At 36.6% G+C, this 20,383-nt stretch overlaps 1 protein-coding gene and 1 long non-coding RNA gene across 6 annotated transcripts in view; both read left to right on the top strand.

Annotated features, from left to right (window-relative positions):
• ANGPT1 (angiopoietin 1) overlaps window positions 1–20,383 on the top strand; it is a 243,604-nt gene that overhangs the window by 47,193 nt on the left and 176,028 nt on the right. The window lies entirely within an intron of this gene.
• On the top strand, window positions 250–11,855 carry LOC131494433 (uncharacterized). The gene is made up of 4 exons (XR_009253402.1): window positions 250–1,191; window positions 5,134–5,243; window positions 7,904–7,946; window positions 9,371–11,855. It is a non-coding gene; the product is annotated as an uncharacterized LOC131494433 (long non-coding RNA).

Raw genomic sequence — 20,383 nt, 5'->3', positions numbered from 1 at the left:
TACACTGATTTTTATTTTAATGACATTTGCCTATTAAAGAGAGTCATATTCAATTATACTTCATAATCTATTGTGAAAGAAGTAAGATATTATAATACATAACTTATATAAGGTAAAGAATTATATGGTTTGAAGGAATTCTAAGGACCCAGGGACATCTCCGAAGGATAAAAATAAGGATAAGAATGTACATTTTTTTTCTTCATTTTCATTTTTTTCTCCTTCCCATTGTGTCCAAATACTCCTGATTTTGGAAACAAAATTTAAATGAAAAATATCCACTGAGTAGTGAGATTCTGATGAGACCAGAATTCATCAAAGTGGATAATCCAATGAAGAAGACAGTAAATTGCTTCCTGAAGCTTTCTGCCTGTGAGAAACAAGATTCTGATATGACAGGGGATATGATGCAACTCATTATGGAGAGCATGTACAGGGAGAGCACTGCTGTAGTAAAAGCAAAGTTAGAGGTTGCAAATTAGTATGTACTGTCAGTTCTGTTCAGGGGAAAGTACATTGATTCTAATGACCAGTCCTAGGTGTCTAGACAGAAATACCCCTGCAGGGAAGAAGAATAACATCTCAAGATATGTTAATTTGATGTAAATCTCCCTTTGACATGCTGGATTTCCCCTTTATGGTTCACTCACCAGGGTTTTGGTTTGTTATTTAGTCTCAGGAGTGCTCTGCCCCTCAGAAAGAGAGTAGAAGCATAATTTATCTTCCATGATAAATTAATAGCCATCATCTGCTCTACAAATCACTGTTCTATGTGCATGGTCAGGCTAAATGATTTTTCACTCTCATAAATGTTGTAAAGTAACAAGAATAATGCTGGAATCTGAGACTGAGGAGTATTACTGTTAAACTCATAAATATTAAGGAAACCCTGTCAGTTTGTATGTCTTTGTACGTCTTTTTCTATTCCATATCAGCGTGACTTAACCAAATTTTAAAGATTCTTTTAGATATTATTGATGACAAACGCATAAAAATTTACCTCTCTATGCAAAACATTCTTATATATTTACAGAGCTGTTTTATTTATCACTGAGAATAAGGAGTAAGACCTAATGCTAGAATGTTGACCCTATTGGAGCGCTCAGTAATAGTGTTCTACAAACACTTGAGCCAACTGACAGAAACAGAAGGTTGACGTATTATCTCAATCTGAAAATGTATCCTTGGAAAGTGAGTGTTTGCTTTTTCCTCATTAACTGTGTCTAGTTTCCATGTGGAAGATAATGATGTTCAAGGTTCAGTTTAATAATAAAAAACCTGTTCTTTCCCCTAGGTATCCTAAGCCAAAATAATATGTACTTTCAGAATTCCCAGTGTTACTAAATATCTTGCTCAACACTTAATAGTTTGAGGTCTAGGGATTTCTGTTTGGCAGTAGACACTGGTGCCAGTGATTCAGACATGGTGCACCCACACATAACCCATGGACACGCAGAGCCAGATTCTCTCTTCACAGGGGATATACTGAGAGCAATTTAAATGAATCTGTAAGGACACTCACTCTTGGGGACTCCTAATGAATGCCATTGCCATCAAGCATACTAAATTATACCCAAATAGTCCGAATCTGCACTTAAAATTTGAGAGAAGACTTTAACCAGAGTTCATTTTGTGTTCTTCTATATGGTAACTTCATGTTCAGTGATATACTTGTGACCTAATCTCATTTTATCTTGGTTAGAATGGTGTACTTATGTACTCTCAAAGATTGTTTATTATTCTCACACATTATAAATTACATCAATACTTGAGTTCTGAGAGTCAGAATTTTCAATGCAAGGAAAATGTTAAAGATGACTTAGCCCAGCCGTCCTATTTTAGATGCCTCTAGAAGTTAATTACCTTTCTTAAAGACATTGATTAATAGCTAATTAAGAAACAGAACAAGGACTGAAACCCAAGCCTCCTAAATTCTAGTACCAGTCTTTCCATCACATAATTTTGCCATAAGAACCAAAGAGATTCACTGGAGAGGGGAAAATATGTTGAGCTAGATACTGTTCTAGGCCTTTGGGATGACTAGGACATTTTCTCTGCCCTCAGAAAGGTCATGGTCTAAAGAGCTAGATAAACAAATTAGAGTTTTTAAGTTGTATAGATGCTCTCATAGAAGTCAATGAAATAGAAAATGGAAGTACAAAAAAGAAATGATCTATTATGTTGGTAGATGATTGGAATATGCTTAATAGAGAATGAGACTTGAGGATTTTGAAATAAAGACTGGGCTGTGCACTCTGCATTAGGGAAAGAATATTTAATTCTGGTCTGTGACATGAAGACATTGTGCAGATGTTACCAGAAATATGAGTGTAGCTGAAAGAATGTTTTCTTATTTGCCCTATGAAAAAAAAATGTGGCACCTTCTTACAGGCAGATGCTTAACAGGCTCAATTACTGGGGCTCATGGGACACAGTGAAATTTAGGCATAGTTTCAGCAGTACTTCTATATCAAACCGTGTGTGTGTGTGTGTGTGTGTGTGTGTGTGTGTGTGTGTGTGTGTTGAAATGCAATCATTGCCATCGTTCAGAGCAATAAGCTGAAATGACTATATTTGGGATACGAGAACAAGGAAGCTAGAAGATATGGAATGAGGGTTATTATATAAGAAATATCAAATTTATCTAAGAGCTACTACCGTTGTCTTACAGAAGGAAATCTTTTCAGAAAAGAAGGAGCTCGTACTTTTTTGATATTTGAAGGGGTTTCACACATGTGAAACATGCAAGTATTTAAGTACACTTTCAGTTCTCCTGGGTTTCCAGCTAATATATGATATATAAGTCTAAGAGGTGATGGGACTCCTCTTTTTACCTAAAAAGATCTGACGCCTATTAGAGGTGTGGTTTTGATGAGAGGTAGGCCAGACATTGGACCATGTATGATCTCATTTTGTCATCACAACAGGACTCTGAGATTATTATTCTTATTTCAAATCTGACAGATAAGAAAACTGAGGCTCAAGAGGCTAAATAAATTGTATAAGGTCAAACAGACTGCTTGTGAACAAGCAGAGATTCAAATAAAGATCTCCTGAAATGGCTTCCTGTCTACTCTATGATGCTGTGCCATGTTAAAGAAAGTCCAAAGTGAACAGGAGCAGATTCTGTGGAGAAAAAACAATAGAGCAAGATGCTTAGGATAACTCATTAGAGGAATGACCAGGGTACAAAGAAACTCAGGGAATTTGGTAACTTTCTTTAAATATTAAAAAGATTACTAGGGCACAGGAACTATTTCAATTGCTTTGAAAGATCTTTAGGGCTAGAATATGAACTAATATGTATGTGTAAGTTGCAAGGAAACATTCTGTGAAAGAATTTTCCAAAGAGATAAAGATAGACTACACTTGCTACCGAGCTAATCAGTTTTCTCTCATTGGTCATATTCAGTCATAGGCTTTATAACCACTTCATTGTCTATTACCGAAAAACAATCAAATGTAAACTTAGAGTTTAATGAATTCTTTTCCCCCACTGCCACCTTTTTTGTTTGTTTGTTTGTTTTTTCATTCTGGCTATTGTCAGTTGAGAAAGGGGCATGAAGTTAGGGTAACTACCAAGAAATTAATTGAGTGATTTTCTAATTAAGCAACTGAAAGCTTAGATTATAGCCATGCTGGGTTTCTGCTATATTTATTCATTTTTTCCCCTTTGGTTTTTTATACATTATATAAAAAGTGACTTGGAATGTTTACTTTTTTTTTCTCTAGTTTTAAGTGCTACTTTATATGTTTCAAATTAAGCATATAATATAGCTGGGAATTAATTAATTAAATGGATTCCCATTTAAAAAATGGGGATCTCATATGTCCTCAAATAGAAGTTTAGAAAGCATCTTACATTACCTATGGGTTTTTCTGACTTACTCCAACTAGAATGGGAAAGTGTTTCTAAATGTGATTATGTTTCAGTACCATTACCTATTGTTTTTTGAAAGACATATTAATGTTTGGAGAAAACCTTTGGTTTCCCAGTTATGGTAGTTTATATGCCTTTGGGTCAGTCATTTGAAGTATACTTTACACTTACATACTTTAACTTAGCACAAGTATGACTATATTACAATCATAAAGGATTGACAATTTGTAAATAGGAACACATCAAGATAAAATTTTAAATCATCCCATATTTGCAGTCCTCTATATCTGCATACTTGTACTTACTGAATGAATGAACAAATGGAAACTTATTTGCTCACTTACCTCGAGCATGTCTCTTCACACCTCTGGGCTTCTGCCTTTCTGTAAAATGAAGAAATGGAATCAGAAATCTCTCAAGTGTCTTTTAGCTCTCAGTGGTATGTAAAATTTGGTAATATATTAACCCCCAGGGAGAATCCAGAAATACTTGGAAAAATTAATGTAATTAAATTAAGAAAGGTTTTTTATAATCTCCTGTGTTTTGCAGCTCATGTCCTCTAAGCAAGTCAGGATGCTTGAGCACTCAATTTTATTTACCACCCACCTCTATGCAGACAATTTCCAGATCTTCCTCTTCTGCCCTGACCTTTTATATTCTTCTCAGTCAAGATTTCTTTCTGTTTATGGAACATCTTTACTTAGATGTCCTGCCATCACCTAAATCTAAACATGCTTAAAAAAATAAAAAGAAAGGAATTCATGGTTCCTCCTTAGCCTGTCTATTCTGCTTTCCCTTTGTATCATTTCTAGGCAGAAACCCTGGGCATTCCCTGCCCATTCCCATTTACTTACCATCTCCAGGATGGTCTAAATTCTGCTGATTCCTACTCATTTTTTTAATTCCTGTGTTCTGCATTCCCACAGCGTCAGTCTGGTCCATGCCCTGTGCACCCAGGTTATTTTAAGGGCCTCCTAGTGAGCCTGCCTTCCTGTATTCATTCCTTTTTTTTTTTTTTTATGAACACTATGAAGAGCCAAAGAATCCTTTTATTCAAATGCCTTTTGAGCAGCAAGACAAACTCCTTTTCTGACTCCAGTAATTTAGTAGTGGTATGTGCCTTTAGGGTGGTATTTATTTTTGTATGTAAATTTCAAAAATAAATATTTACTTATGTAAGTTTTGTCTCTTGTCCTAAATGAGGAGTTGGTTTGGGATTAGAACCTTTCTTCTCTTCTTACTTCTTCCTACAGATTTTGTTGAATATCTACTTGTGTAAGATGCTCTGTTAAGCATTTTGACAGCTATAAACATAGATGGAACATGATTCTTATCTTTGGGAAGAGTACTCCTACTTCCTGAGGTAAAGAAATTAGTTTTTGTTGAGTACATTTAGGTGCTGGACATAGGCCATGACATAAATTATCTCATTTAAGTATTGATATTTTTTTCCAGCTTTATTAGGATATAATTGACATATAACATTATATAAGTTTAAGGTTTAAACATAATGATTTGATATGTGTACATATTGTGAAATGATTACTACAATAAGGTCAGTTAATACATCTGTCACTGCACATAGTTACACTCTTGTGTGTGTGTGGTGAGGACTTTTAAGATGAACTCTGTTAGCGACTTTCAGATGCACAATATAGTATTGTTAACTGTAGTCTTGAAAATTTTGTACAATGAAATTATTATCACCTTTTTACAGATGAAGGCCTAGGGTTAGAAGAGGTTAAGTAGCTTCCCCCAAGGTTTGTATGACTCTGAAGCCCTAGTTCTTAGTTCCATTGCTCATAATGAAATCTATATTTAATTGTTTCTAAATTAATGGCGTTAATTCTGGTATTTGAAGAGCCTAGCAGTTTCCTAAATGGCATCCTATAAGACCAAGTGATTAATATGCATCTAGACATTCCTTTATTTCTCATAAATAAGTGGTGCTGTGGTTACTGACAGAAAAATTTATATTTAAATGTTAAACTCTATTATAAAGAGTATTTGTGGTACATGAGAGACCCTATATATGTGAAAATTTTTCTATAATAATATATTGCATTTGGGTCCTCCCAAAATTCATTTCATTTTATTTAAAAAAAAATTTTTTTTAACGTTTATTTTTGAGACAGAGAGAGACAGAGCATGAACGGGGGAGGGTCAGAGAGAGAGGGAGACACAGAATCTGAAACAGGCTCCAGGGTCCGAGCTGTCAGCACAGAGCCCGACGCGGGGCTCAGACTCACGGACTGTGAGATCATGACCTGAGCCGAAGTTGGACGCTCAACCAACTGAGCCACCCGGGCGCCCCAAATTCATTTCATTTTAAACTTCATTTAAAAATGTGCACTTTTTGTATAGTGACAGATGGTAGCCATACTTCTGGTGAGCATAGCATAATGTGTAGATTTATCAAATCATTATGCTATACATCTGAAACTAACGTAATATTGTGTCAACTATACTTCAATAAAAAGAAATTTAAAAAATGTTCATTTTGTTCGTTAATTAATACGATATGCTGCCTTTTAAAAAAGATGTAGCCTATAACCATTCTCCCATGTTAATTATTTTATTTATCAATATATTCCTGCTATAAACTTGGTAGGGCTATTTTAGGATGCCCATTTTTCAGCTCAATAAGACATATTTTTTTCCCTCCAAGACCACACACCACATAAAATAGATTTATGTCTGGAGTGGTTTTTGTCAACAAACTTCAAAAGAACACATTAGATAATTTCTGTGGTAGTCATGGCCTAAAATCTCTATCAGGTTGAGAATTATGTAAATAGTCAAGATAAACATTTTTTTCCTGCTTGCCTATTCACTGACTTTAAAAAAATATTTTGGTAAATAATTGCAGTATATGGCAAAAATTCTTTAGTTCCCATGTTTAGAATAAAACCACCGCCTCTCTACTGTGAACTTAATTTGTGAGAACCTGACACGGTAACATTGCACATAGAAATGATCAAATTATTTTCAGTAAGTATTTTAAATACGTTTTTATACAGCCAAACGGTCTTTATCAGGAAATACCACTGAAATTATTTAAATGAAATTAAGCCCTCCCCCCTGCCCACCACCAGATAGACGAGTAAAGATAGAGACAACAAAGAAGATGAAGATGGTAACAAAGAGGAAAAGGAGAAAGGAGGAGAGAGAGAAGGAGGGGAAGGAAAAGAAAGTGTAGTAAAGCTAAAAAACTAGGTTTCCACGTGGGTCATTATTGACCAAAGTTTCTATGATTTCTCAGCTCCTTGTCCCGGCACTGTGAAACATACCCAAGAGTTTCCGTCTTTCCTAGCCTTTAGCGTTGTGGATGGTTAAGGTGTTAGGAATTTTTCACACTCTTAAAGTAAGTGAGTTGAGTAGGGAGTTAGAGGCTGAATCTCACACAGTAGTTACCAGCATGGGATTTTCCTGACAGCAGAGAGGGCTTAATCATCTACTTCCAGTGGGTGGAAGCATGCTGGAGAGCTTCTGCCTCCAGCAGTTTCCTACACAGGGCCTGGTGTCTGGTAAATAGAAGACATCAATCTCCAGTACTATCAGTCCTTTGCTTTTCAGAAACACTTATTTCAACTGAGTTTTCTTTTTTATTTATTTATTTTTGGTTCAAGATAAAAAGATACCTGCCTGTCTTCTTTGTTTCTGCTCTAGCCCCATGCCATCATCTACTATGCCTGATGATTTATTGCTTCTGTAGCTTGTCAATTAAAAGTGCTCACAAAGACAAACTCTGCAATAATGTTTTTAGCATGTTTAATAGAGTCTGGTTAAGTAAACATCCTCAACCAAACCAGCAAAAGAGAGCTTAAAATAAACAGAGCTACTGTGCCAAGTTCATAATTACTTACACATTTAGCACTCTGCCCATCTTCTAAGCATGGCCATTAAAACCAGATTTGTGTATTTAAAATAATTGTCTTGAAACCATAGTTATTCAAATACTACAGAACATTTACATACTTGAGTCTTTTTTTTTTATTATTCTTTTTTTTTATTCCCCTTCAGCTTACTAAAACCTGGAATTTGTTTCACAAAACTTTTTTTCAAGGTAAGTACTAACATCTCTCTGTAATAGGCCAGATCAAATTACTGGTTCTTGTAGAGTCAACTGTTCCTTGGGGAGACATCCTCTCGTTCACATTCTCCAAATTGAGTATTTTTGGAAGAGTACTGAGAAGTTTCATATCCCAAATTAGAAGGGTAGCATGATTAGTTTATTAATAGGCCAGTTAAGATGACAACCAAAAATTAAAAGTATTAATTAAAGTGATATAAAATGGGATGGTATAGTATTAGAAAAATACATGAGCTTTGGAGAGACAGTTACAGAGATATCCTCTTGCCTCACTGGCTCTCAGTTTCAGGCCTTCAAAATAGTGGTGCTGGTGATGATTAGGGTGGAAAATGGAGCTATACTGGAAGATGACTTTTTAAACTAGATACAAATAATATAAATTATAGACTTATGTTCACTAAATGTTGGCTATTATTAAATGTTCAAACATATACTAGCATATAATTTCCCATTTTATATTTTCATCGTTGTTCATATTCATGCAAATAAGTTGTTGAATTTCAAATGTTTCCCCCATATGTATGTAGGAATTTACATCCTTGTGTAAATGGCAATGGATTTTTCTTGCGCCCCAGTATGATCACATTAAGCTGAGACCTTCCATTGGAGAACTGGATGATTAACATTAAATGAGCACTGCATCTGAGGAGTTGTCCTCAGTGGGTCATTTTTGGATTCTAATTTGTTTAATTACATCATTAGTGAGCTGAAAAAAGGAAATAAGTAGCATGAGAAGTACATCTGCAAATGATAAATGAAGATGAACTTCAAATTGCCAGGAGAGAATAAAAATAGATTTTCAGAAGGTTGCTGAAACTGGTCGCGAAGAAGAGAAAGAAATGTGGCCCTAAGCAACCATCTTCCGTATAAGCACAAGAGTGCTTTCATAACATGAGACCCGGAAAGAGGAGAGAGCCATGTTAACAGACTGTACAAAGAACCCAACTTACCAAGGGCACCAAAGCCCAAACAAACATAGTATTCTGTGATAGTAAATACAATCTAAATTTCTCATTTCTTAAATATAACAATGAAATTAAGGAGAATATAGTTTAACATGGCATTGAGATGAAGTCTTGGTTTTGAGACCAAGCACTGATATGAGGTGTGTGGCCTCTGCTTCTGTCAAATCAAGAGAATCCTATTACATGCCTCTAAGGGTTGTTTTGAGGGTGAAATGAATCTAGCACTAGATTGTAAATTCCACAAGATCAAAAACTGTGGTTTATTCACAACTGTGTCTCCTCTGCCTGTCACAATGCCTGACACCTGTGAGACAGCAATTACAAATATTTTGAAGGGATGTTGAATCATAGGGTTGTTTTCAATGTTATGTGTAATATAAATGAGAAACTATCTTGAGCTTTTATTTGTTTTCTTGTTTGCTGTTGGCCTAGGAAGCCAGCTCCATGGAAACAAGGAATTGCCTTCCTTTTCCCTGCTATATTCCCAGGTCCTAGAGCTGTGACACCAGGATGTATTTTTCTGCCAGCTTATGGCATCACCTGAGGTTTGTTAAATTAGTAGAATTATGGACCCAGACCCAGATCTACCAAATTAGAATCTGTATTTACTATTCACTGATAATTCTTAAACACATTAAATTTTGAGAAACATTTGTCTAGGAACCTACCTGTTCCTAGTAATTTCTCTATGAATTGTTACTAAATAAATGACTATAGGTTTTACCATCACAGTTAGCAGATTTAAAATCCATAATAAATGTACTTCAATAATATCCTTAACAGATTTAATGAAATATAATCTGCATGCCATAAAATTCACCCATTTTAAGTGTATAGGTCAATGACTTTTAGTAAATTTGTAGAGTTGCGCATATAGCACTGCAGTCTAATTTCAGAACCTTTCTGTCACTCCCAAAAGATCCCTTTTGCCCATTTGCAGTCATTTCCCATTTCCAACTGCAGCCACTATAACATTATTTTAATATCCATCTGCCAGTCCACATTGTGGATACAGAGTAAATAAAGGGGGAACAAATACATCTCTTTCATACACACTTCGGTAAGTAAAAGTGATTCTTGAATGAGTTTCATTGTGGTTTAACTTAGCATTGGCCACAACTAAATGGATTTGCTAAACAACTAAGAGTTCAAATATGATTCAAGGGAAATGTTTACCACTTTGGGGGAACAAAACGTTTGCAAATAGTTTATTTTCTAAACGGGGCACATATTTACAACTAAACATTATCAGTCTAACAAAAACAGAAGCCATAAGAGTTTAGTTTTTAACTTTAGTACACTAATTACAAATCACTGCCATCTACTCAGGGCCAATGCTAGGCCAGCCTGCAACCTTCGATTGATATTTGAGGTTTTGTATCTCTTTAGAAGTTTGTATTAGCTGAGTTGACTTTTGGGATGTGGGGGAGGAAATCTCTTTACTCTTTCGTCTCCTCTACTAAATTCATGTTCTTAAGATCTTTCTCTTGGACTTTCTGAGTTGGCCAATAAATGATCTCATTGGCCCCAATCATTCTATATCTTCATCTCCTTCATTCTCTATTCCCAACTCCAAGAGGAGTTATTTCAAATCCTCTGCTTAAAAACCTTCCATGATTTCAAACTGTTCATATAGTGAAGTCCAAACTCTCTAGCATGTATTTAGTGCAGCCTGTTTTTTTTCTTTCTTTTTTAAAAAATTTTTTTTTGCAGCCTGTTTTTTTCTATCTCATGGCTTGTGCTGCTCACATTCCCACCTGGCCTGTTAGACATGCCACACCTCTCACTGTTCTCAAAATCTTCCAAGCACATCACACATCCAGGTCTTTGCTAAGTCTGTTACCTCCCTGCGTAATGCTATCTCATTTCTCCCTACTCATACATGAAATCTTATTATTTGGACAATAACTTAAATGCTTCTATGATCCCTTCTCCAAGATGCATCCTTTCCTCAATGAAGTTGCCTCTTTTTCCATTTGTGCTCACTTAATATCGTATTTTTACTTCAAATTTATTATATAGAAGGATGATGACTATGTCATAATTAGTTACCTGTTCCTATCACCTTTCACCATATCTGTTATATAGTAGGAGCTTAATAAAGAATGTGTAAGTTCGTGAATGGTTAAGGGAATCTTTGAAAACCTGCCTTTGAAGATTGTTGGACCTGGAATCGCTCTAACATCTAGATGAAACATAAACTTCGAACACACTAGTCAGAAGTACTTGGTATTGTGTGTGTGTGCGTGTGTGTGTGTGTGTCCCTTTTGTACCAATGTATCTATTGAAACTTACAATTTGAGACAAGAAAAAGCATTAACAAGGTAAGATTTGTTTTTTGTAGAGTTGGTCCTAGAAGTCTGGCTTATGATGGAATTTAATATACTGTTTCATCCATTTAAAATCATAAACTCTAATAGCTGAAAGGACTTAAAAGATAGTTTTTTTTTAATCCACTGGTTTTCCAGGTGAGAAAAATATTGCCCATTGTCTTTATTTGTACAGTTTTCTTTTTCATCTCGCATGACAGGGGACTGAGGCAATCTTTTTACTTTTAATCTTTTACTCTATATCTCTTTATTAATAACCTAGTTAAACACTGTGCCTGAATATGCCCGTTCTCTGCATAGGATTTTGAAAGCCGCAGAACTATTTCACAAGGCAGATCTGGTTTCTTGGGGAAGAACTCAGGGAAGAATTCTCCATTTTCCAACCCACTTGTAATAGAATGTTCCTTCCCCAACATTTATTTGCCACTTGGTGGCCACTGGGCTTTGTGGTAATAAAAAAAAAATCACACGAAACTAAATAAGAGGTCTGAAATTCGCTTTGACTATTTTTCCCCCTTTATCAACTCTGTATTTTAAATCATTAAAAAAAAGTTAATTTCCCCTACATCCTCATAAATTGGGCAATACTCAACCACTATTTAAGAAAGTTCAGTGCTTAAAAAGTATCTTAAAAAATGGAGGAAAAGTATGGAACTATTCCACATGTGAAATATTAATATTTATTAAGCTGAAGGTTTTTTAACAAATAAATACATTTTTGTTTTTATAAGACCATTCTTTGTAAAGACAAGAATTATAAATTGAAAAATGTAAGGAATGCTTACAGGAATGAATGCATACATAAAAAGTGCAGATAAAGCAGGAGATTCCATAAAGCACATAGATAGTGAGACAGCAATTCTCATCTTTCTCTCTGTATAAATATGTATCTCCCTTGAAATAAATGTCATTAACAGCATTATGAAATGTCTAATACATATTAAACACTTTATTTAAAATCTGACAGATGAGTTAAACACTTGTGCAGACACCCCTTGCTTTCCTTAGAAAGCTATATTTCAGAAAATTTAGCAGGCAAGTAAATGCTGTTGTCGCACCTGACTTACATTATAGCATCATTATAGAATTCTCCCAAAATAATTTATTTAGAATAAGATTTATTTATACCTTGTAATGTCCCTGGGTAAAATGAAATTGATTTGTTTTTAAAGGATTTTATAGTTATTGTTTTAATTGTGTAACCTTTCCATAAATTAAAAAAAAATCTTAAACATCATTACATCTATCACACAGTAAAAAGTTTTCAGTGCTATGCTTTTACTGTAATTCATTGTGTTACTTGAGAGGTTCTATGATTTTTTTCTCAAAGCAACATCTATGCTTGATTGATTTGCTAGAGTTTACTGAAATATGTACCAATATAATTCCTCATTAAATTAAAATATTGGGGGCATCTGGGTGGATCAGTAGGTTAAGTGTTTGACTCTTGATTTCAGCTCAGGTCATGGGATCAAGCCCCTTTCTGGCACCACACTCAGTGTGGAGCCAGCTTGGGACTGTCTCTTTTTCACTCTCTCTCTCTTTCCCTCCCTGCTCCTCTCCCCTGATGTTTCTCTCTCTCTCTCTCTCTCTCTCTAATTAAGTAATTAATTAATTAAAAATATAGGGGCTGAGAAAGTTGATTTTAAGACAGATTTATAAGATAATTGTAATTGGGGCAGTGTATTATGTTTAACTCAAATCACTAGATCACCCTCAAAAACTGATTTATCAGATAATCTAGTCTTTGCATTTCTTGAATTATATCCTTGGTGCCTAGCATGATACTCTGAGATAAAAAATAAACAGCAGTTTCCCTGAAGAACCTATAGGGAGAATTAAGAGTTCATAACTGGGAGCTTGAGGAGTCAGAAAGACTTCATAGAGATTGCAGGTTAGCAGTTGTAGGATGGAGGAAGACATTGCTGGCAGAAGAGGTGTGGCACGTGCAAGGCTCCAGAGACCTGGGAGAAGATGCGAGGTGAAGGAAACCACATTTACTCAGGCACAGCCAGAGTAACGTTGCAATCATCTTGGCCTAACTTACAGTGTTTTCTGGATCTGTCCTCAGTTACCAAGCCTGTCAGAAAATTGAACCCTCAGGAAATTCCTCCTCACATATGTTTTGTAGACAAAGCAACAAGTGACTTCTAACTACAATCTATGTTTTTGTAGTTTTGTAGCATCTAAGATGCTTTATTTAGACAGTCAATATTTCTATACTTACATTTTCTATTAAAAAACAAAATCACTGACCAATTACCATATACTAATGATGTGCTAAACACACACACGCACACACACACACACACACACACACACACCCCAACCTGTTTCTCAAAGGAAAATCATCCATCTGATGTAAGAACTACTATTATTCCCATTTTACCAATGAGACTGGGGTTTGAGAGTTTAAAGGATACTGAAGTCAGGCAGCTAATTAGTACAGAGCCAAGATTTGAACCCAGGAAGTTTGACTTTTAAAAGCCCAAGAGTTTTCACTGCTCACATTCTGCCTGTTCTAAGAAGACGTGACACCACAAGGTTCATCAGAGGAAAACTAAAGAGGAATAGATGATTGTATTGCACCAAATAATAACAGACTCTATTAGTTCCATATTGTGGCTATAATAAAATACTACAAACCTAGTCAAGATTTTAGCTGGTCTGGTTCCTTGTGGAGACCCTGAGATGAGAATCCGTTTTCTTGCCTTTTTCAGCTCCTAAAGGCCACCTGCAATCCTTGTCTTTCTTACTACTTTCTTTTATCACTCCATCCTCTTGCTTCTATAGTTGTATGTTTTCCTACTGATGCTGTTCTTCCTGCCTCCCTCTTCTTAAGCCCCTGTGATTACATTGGGCCCACCCTGATAATCCAGGATAACCACTCCATCCCAAGGTCCTTAGTCTAATTACATTTGCAAAATTCATTTTACCATGTAAGGTAATAGACTCATAGGTCCTGAGGTTTAAGATGTGGACATCTTTGGAGAGGCCATTATTTTTTTTTTAATTTTTTTTAACGTTTATTTATTTTTGAGACAGAGAGAGACAGAGCATGACAGGGGAGGGTCAGAGAGAGAGGGAGACACAGAATCTGAAACAGGCTCCAGGCTGTGAGCAGTCAGCACAGAGCCCAACGTGGGGCTCGAACTCACGGACCGCGAGATCATGACCTGAGCCAAAGTCGGCCGCTTAACCGACTGAGTCACCCAGGCACCCCTGGAGAGGCCATTATTTAGTTTGCCACAAAGACAGATGCAATCTAGGAAGAATATTTAAATTCCAGATAAGGAAGAGTGAATAGGCATGAGTTCTGCCCTCAAGGAGCACAAAGTCTAGTGGGAACTGAGGCATGTCAACCTGACACCTGTCAACTATGATAGTAAAATGGGGCAAGACACTACAGAGTGCGCAGTGAGTGCTTAACAATTAGCCTGAAGATGTTACAGACAAAACCGCAGAGCAGTCTTTGAAATATTATAAGGACCCCATAATGACCATTTTTGGTCAAAAATTTTTGGTCAAAAAATTGATTTTCGATTGAAAAAATAGTAAACTTACTTTTACCTTATTATTATATTCATGACTTTTGTGAAATTCCCCAACATTAAGTATTACCTTAAGAGTTAAAATGCCTTCAAGGACTCTTTTTCTATAAAATGAAGTTAAAAATTTTAATTCTAAAACAAAAAAGAAAGGGACATAAATTCTTTCAGTACATTCCAGAAGCAAGATTCTAACCCAAGAAGTTGATTTATATGTATGTATGTGACTACCTAGCCTGTTACTTTAAATGAAAAATAATCCGCATGCAAAATGAATACTTTTTTCAGAAATGAAATGCAACCCAGTTATTGACCCAGGTGTGTGTTTTTTTGTGTTACCTCTTTATTGCTTTCACTTTTATGTAGATCTTAACACACCACCATACTGTCAGAGTGTCCTAAAACAAAAGATTTGTGAAGGCCTGCATTTCAAAAATAATATAATCTATAGAAAACTCCTTTACTCTATAAAACAATGACTATTCTGTGACCATACTCCAGCAATTTTTCCCTTACCAAGACAAAAACAATCCAAAACCAACTAGTTGCTAGGGATCCAGCAGAGTTGATTCTTTTTGCGCTCTTGGAATTCAGCAATAGGCTTTCATACTTCTTCAAGCTCCCATTGGCTTTGGGGAGAAAAGACAGATAATTAACCCTGAAGTAAGAAGCATTTCATTGCAGACTCTTCCTGCTGGGTTAACAAACATCTCTAAGAAAGAGAGCTCCTTGGGAGTGTCTCACTTAGTGTCATTATTGATTAGTGACACCCATTCTCTTAGCAAAGTCTTTGGGAACTTAAGCTTCAAGGGGGGTTGGTAATTAGAGATGAAGTTTTCAGTTGCTTTTTGGTCCAGATTTGTTAACTGAACTTTTAAGGGAGGAGATGCTGATTAGAGAGCCTCCCTGGTAAGTCCTGGTTTCACTCTTGGCAGTAACCAATTGTGCCTTATATGTAGCTCACTGTGCTCCTTCGTGCTTTAAATGATTCTTCCCCTGTTTTCTCTCATGGCCCTGTAAGAGGTACCATAGAATCTCACAACTTGAAGTTGTAACTTATAAGCATCTATTAATTAGAGTAATAAATAGCCCGTTATCCTGAACTAACCCGGTTATCCATTCTCTAAAACAGCTTCAATATTACAATTGTGTTTTTTTTTTGCCTTTTGGTTTTGTTTGTAATAACTCTAAGACCATGCAACATGACCTGATGCTTATATTTTAAAGTGGAAAAATTCTCCTATCAGAATCTTTTCTGGCATATTTGAAATTCACATTTTCAAAGTACATGAAAGGCAACATTCCTTTACTTTATCTGAGGGTTTAGAGACAGACACTTAATAACATGATGAATACTTTTAAAAATGCCTCTGTGTAAGTTCAGAATTTTTCCAGCTTGATTAAAGAATGAGCTAAGAGGTCAAAATGACAAGTGTGATTCTTATAAGAGTTAGGTATTACTGGCGATATGGCTATTGTCAATCACTGTCAAAATGTGTGCCCTTGCTTCAAAATGTATCTGGCAGGTGTCTGTGATTGTTCTTGTTCAGTCTCAGCACTAGCAAAAGCAAAACAAAACAACTTCGAGCATCACCACAATAAAAAAGTCCATGAGAGATGTGAACTAGAAAGAAAACTATGATGTCATTTAAAAAGAGGTGTGAGGTGACCAAAGAAGAGGAGCTGAAGATGGAATCTTGGGAAAACCTGTGTTTTCTCTGACACATGTGATAATGGCACCATTTTGTTTGTTTTTATTTTGATTCATCTTTTAGTATAGGATATCATAATTTGCAAACCCTACTGTTGCATTAAAAAGTCTCATGAGAGTTAATCCTATTTCCCACATGACAGGCCCTGGACCTTCTATGTCCTCTGTAATTTCTCAAGGTACCTTCACATGGGCTAAACACATAGAAGACTTTGCACACACACTAACTGAATTCTTGTATACTGAGATAGTTAGCAGATGACCACATAACAGATTAATGTCATCTGGGAAAGAAACCTGTATATCACATATCATTATTTGTAGTCTGCAAGAAAACATTCCTGGTTCCTAAACATCAAGTCCAGGTATTTCATGGTTGGTAATAAGTGGAGAAAGGCCACATGAAAGAAACAAATGGAGGGGCACCTGGGTGACTCAGTTAAGCTTCTGACTTTGGCTCAAGTCCTGATCTCGCAGTGAGTTCGAGCCCCCCATTGGACTCTCACTGTCAGCGCAGAACTCACTTCAGATCCTGTGTCTCCCTCTCTCTCTGCCCCTCCCCTACTAGTGCTCTTCCTCTCTCTCAAAAATGAATAATAAACATTAAAAAAAATAGAAAACATGGAAAGTATAGTTCTCAATGGTCCTTGAAAACTCCCCTACTGGGCAAGTTGGCTTTTAAAATGTGACTTCTTTAATCTGCAACGTGAGGATCTCTTTACTTGGATATACTTGCTAGGTAGACCTCTTTCAGCAGTGCAGCTTTAATGCCTCGCTTTATTTCTGTCTTCCTAATTCTAGTGTCCTATCTTGGGAACTGCCTCCTCCCCATAAGTGACATTCAGACTAATAGCTCATTTCCCCTTATCTTCCTGTTGGGAGAAGATGCTGACTCCTCCACATAAGGATTTGCCCTTACCATAGGCCACACCTGGGCACAATACCAACAGACGATCTAAAATAAGTCAACATTCATACAATTTCAAAAATACAATAGCAGAGAGGTCTTCATTGGTGATTACAATTATTCTGGAAAATCTTGTCTCAGCCAAGGGAGAATCAAACAGGGAAATGTTATAGACCAGGGCATGAGGAAACAGAACACTGGGCATTGACTTGAAGGACAGGCCAGCTAGGTGACCATTCACCCTGAGCAGACAAGAGCATCTTCAGGATGGTGTCTGCAGGTGGAGGGAGGAAGAAGTGCCTGGTACAGTACAACACGGATGAGGAGGTTCTGCTTCTGCTTCACAGATGGCTCAGAGCTGGTGCTCTGATGCTTGAAATGAGATCACAGTTTGATTGGACAGGATGTGTGGTAGGGTACTTAAACAATGAGATGTTGTGGGAATTGTTACAGGATCTTAAACCCTCTTGCTGTAGAAAATTCAAAGCCAAGTTTGACCATGGACCTTAGACAGACTGCCTTCCCAACCCCCATTCCTCCAGAATACACACAAAAGTGCCCTTCACAATTCTAGGAACCAGGGACCAACCTTTTTTCTTTAGTTTTAACTGTATTATTGACTAAAGCAGGCTGGTTCTGACTATAGTTACCAGGACTTATCATATCCAAATTGTTTTGTTTTGTTTTGTTTTGTTTTGTTTTGTTTTGTTTTGTTTTGGGGAATCAGGAAAAGAGAGTGGATGGTTAGCAGAGTTTGGACTCACATTCTTTTTCCATGTTAGAATTCTTGTGTAAACTCTGTGAAAAGTTGAACTTACTTGATTTTAATTTTTTAAAAAATATTGGAGTGTCGTTTCCTTCCACTTAAAAAATTTTCTCTGGCTTTCCACCCCACTCCATTCCAGCACCATTTGATGAAATTTTGGTGACATAGTTACTATATGGAAAAGATAGCATTTGCTATTCTTGTTAAGCTTCCTAATGTCTTAAGGGTCTTGATGTAAAAGAGAAAAGCCTTTTTATTTGCTGTTGTTCTGCTCCTCTTTTCCTCTCCTTTTTTGAATGTGATGTTTATTTTAATGTTTATTTATTTTTGAGAGACAGAGTGAGCATGAGAGGGGGAGGGGCAGAGAGAGAGGGAGACACAGAATCTGAAGCAGGTTTCAGACTTTGAGCTGTCAGCACAGAGCCCAACGCAGGGCTCGAACTCACAAGCCATGAGATCATGACCTGAGTTGAAATCGGATGCTTACCCGACTGAGCCCCCCAGGTGCCCCATGTTATGTTTAATTTAAACACAAGGACAAAATATTGTGATTTGGTGAAATATCTCAAAAATAGCAAGCATATGCTGTATGTAAAAATTCTGAAAGCAGGGCTTTGAAGTACCCTGCCTCCTAGAAGCTCAAAGGCCAAGGAAGTAAAGAGGAGGAGGAAGAGCAGAGAGGGGAAGGAAAATCAAATAATAGGCACATTCTAGGATTATATGGAGAGGGATTCTCTCAACTATTATTCCTTGACACCACAACATAGTGCAGAGAATTCTGTAAAAAGCCGATTATCCTGTGAATGCTCACCTCTGTGAGAAAGCTTTCCCAGTTCCCAGGGTTGCCTTTTCTCTCTTTATTATCCCACTGTACTTTAGACACATGTGCTGCTGGAGGCAGATTTACCTTGAAACTAGTGAAGCCTGAACTTTAGGGCCCCTCACTTGCACATGGCTCAGTCCTAGGAGTTGTCAGATGTTGTAGAGTTCTATGTGGGAAGGAAGGCCAGTTTGCATATAGGAAGCAATTCTGTGTAAGCAATGTCTGGTAAATTATCAAAGAGGTAACCTTCCAGGGAGCCAGTAACTTTTGTATTTTCCTTCTCATTTGAAATAACCATGTTTTTCCCTGGTTGTGCATTTATAATTTTGTATTCTTTTTATTTATTTTTTATTTATTTTTAATTTTTTAAATGTTTATTTATTTTTGAGATAGAGACAGAGCACGAGTGTCAAAGGGACAGAGATAGAGGGAGACACAGAATCCGAAGCAGGCTCCAGGCTCTGAGCTGACAGCACAGAGCCCGATGCAAGGCTCAAACTCATGAACCATGAGATCATGACCTGAACCGAAGTCGGACACTTCACCAACTGAGCCACCCAGGTGCCCTTTGTATTCTTTTTCTAAGAGAACTCCCAAATGGTATAAGTTTCAGGCCCCACAAAACCTGGAGCCACTCGTGGTACCTGAATAATGAGCAGTTTTGTTGAGATTGAGAGAAACTTGATCCCAGTTTATTTTGAAAAGATACCCAGATTGCTTCCAGGATAAGCAATAGAAACCAACTCTTAGCATCTTATGGACGTAAGCATGGGACCAATTACATCTCCTTTTGCCTTGACTTTATTATTCATGTACTAGGAAAATAACTGCCTATAGCCTCCCATTCATATCCTTACAGATCCAAAAGGCAGGAAACCTTGGTTGGGGTAATCCATGCTAGGCCTCTGATAGACTCAGTTTGAGACTAATGTGTCTGGAGATATAGTTTGTAACTCCCCTTAACAGAGGAGGCAGGGAAGGCTAATGGAGATAAAGGTTCTAGGGGAGCAGTGTGATATTATCTTCAAAAGGCAAGTAAAACACGATGGGAAGAAATCTACTAAATTACCTCTACTTGGAATTGCATTTATTTTATGTATGTGTGTCTTCTATAAAACTATGGGATCTTTAATAGGGATAACCTTTCTCATTTATCTCATTATTCTCAGGGCCTTCTGTAATGTATTGTCCAGAGTAAATGTATTGTCTGAGTAAATTAATAAGTCAACAAATAAAAAGGAAAAAATCAAGACTGTATCTTCCTATAATAGCATGTAGCCATTATATTGTTAACTGAGCCTGAATTCCATACTAGAAATCGGATACCAAACAATATTCCTTTAATGTGATTTCTCAGTGC

The sequence above is a fragment of the Neofelis nebulosa genome, chromosome 14, assembly GCF_028018385.1.
Source record: "Neofelis nebulosa isolate mNeoNeb1 chromosome 14, mNeoNeb1.pri, whole genome shotgun sequence".
Taxonomy (NCBI): domain Eukaryota; kingdom Metazoa; phylum Chordata; class Mammalia; order Carnivora; family Felidae; genus Neofelis; species Neofelis nebulosa.
Note: the sequence above shows the minus strand (reverse complement) of the source record. Positions and strands in the feature narration are given on the sequence as shown.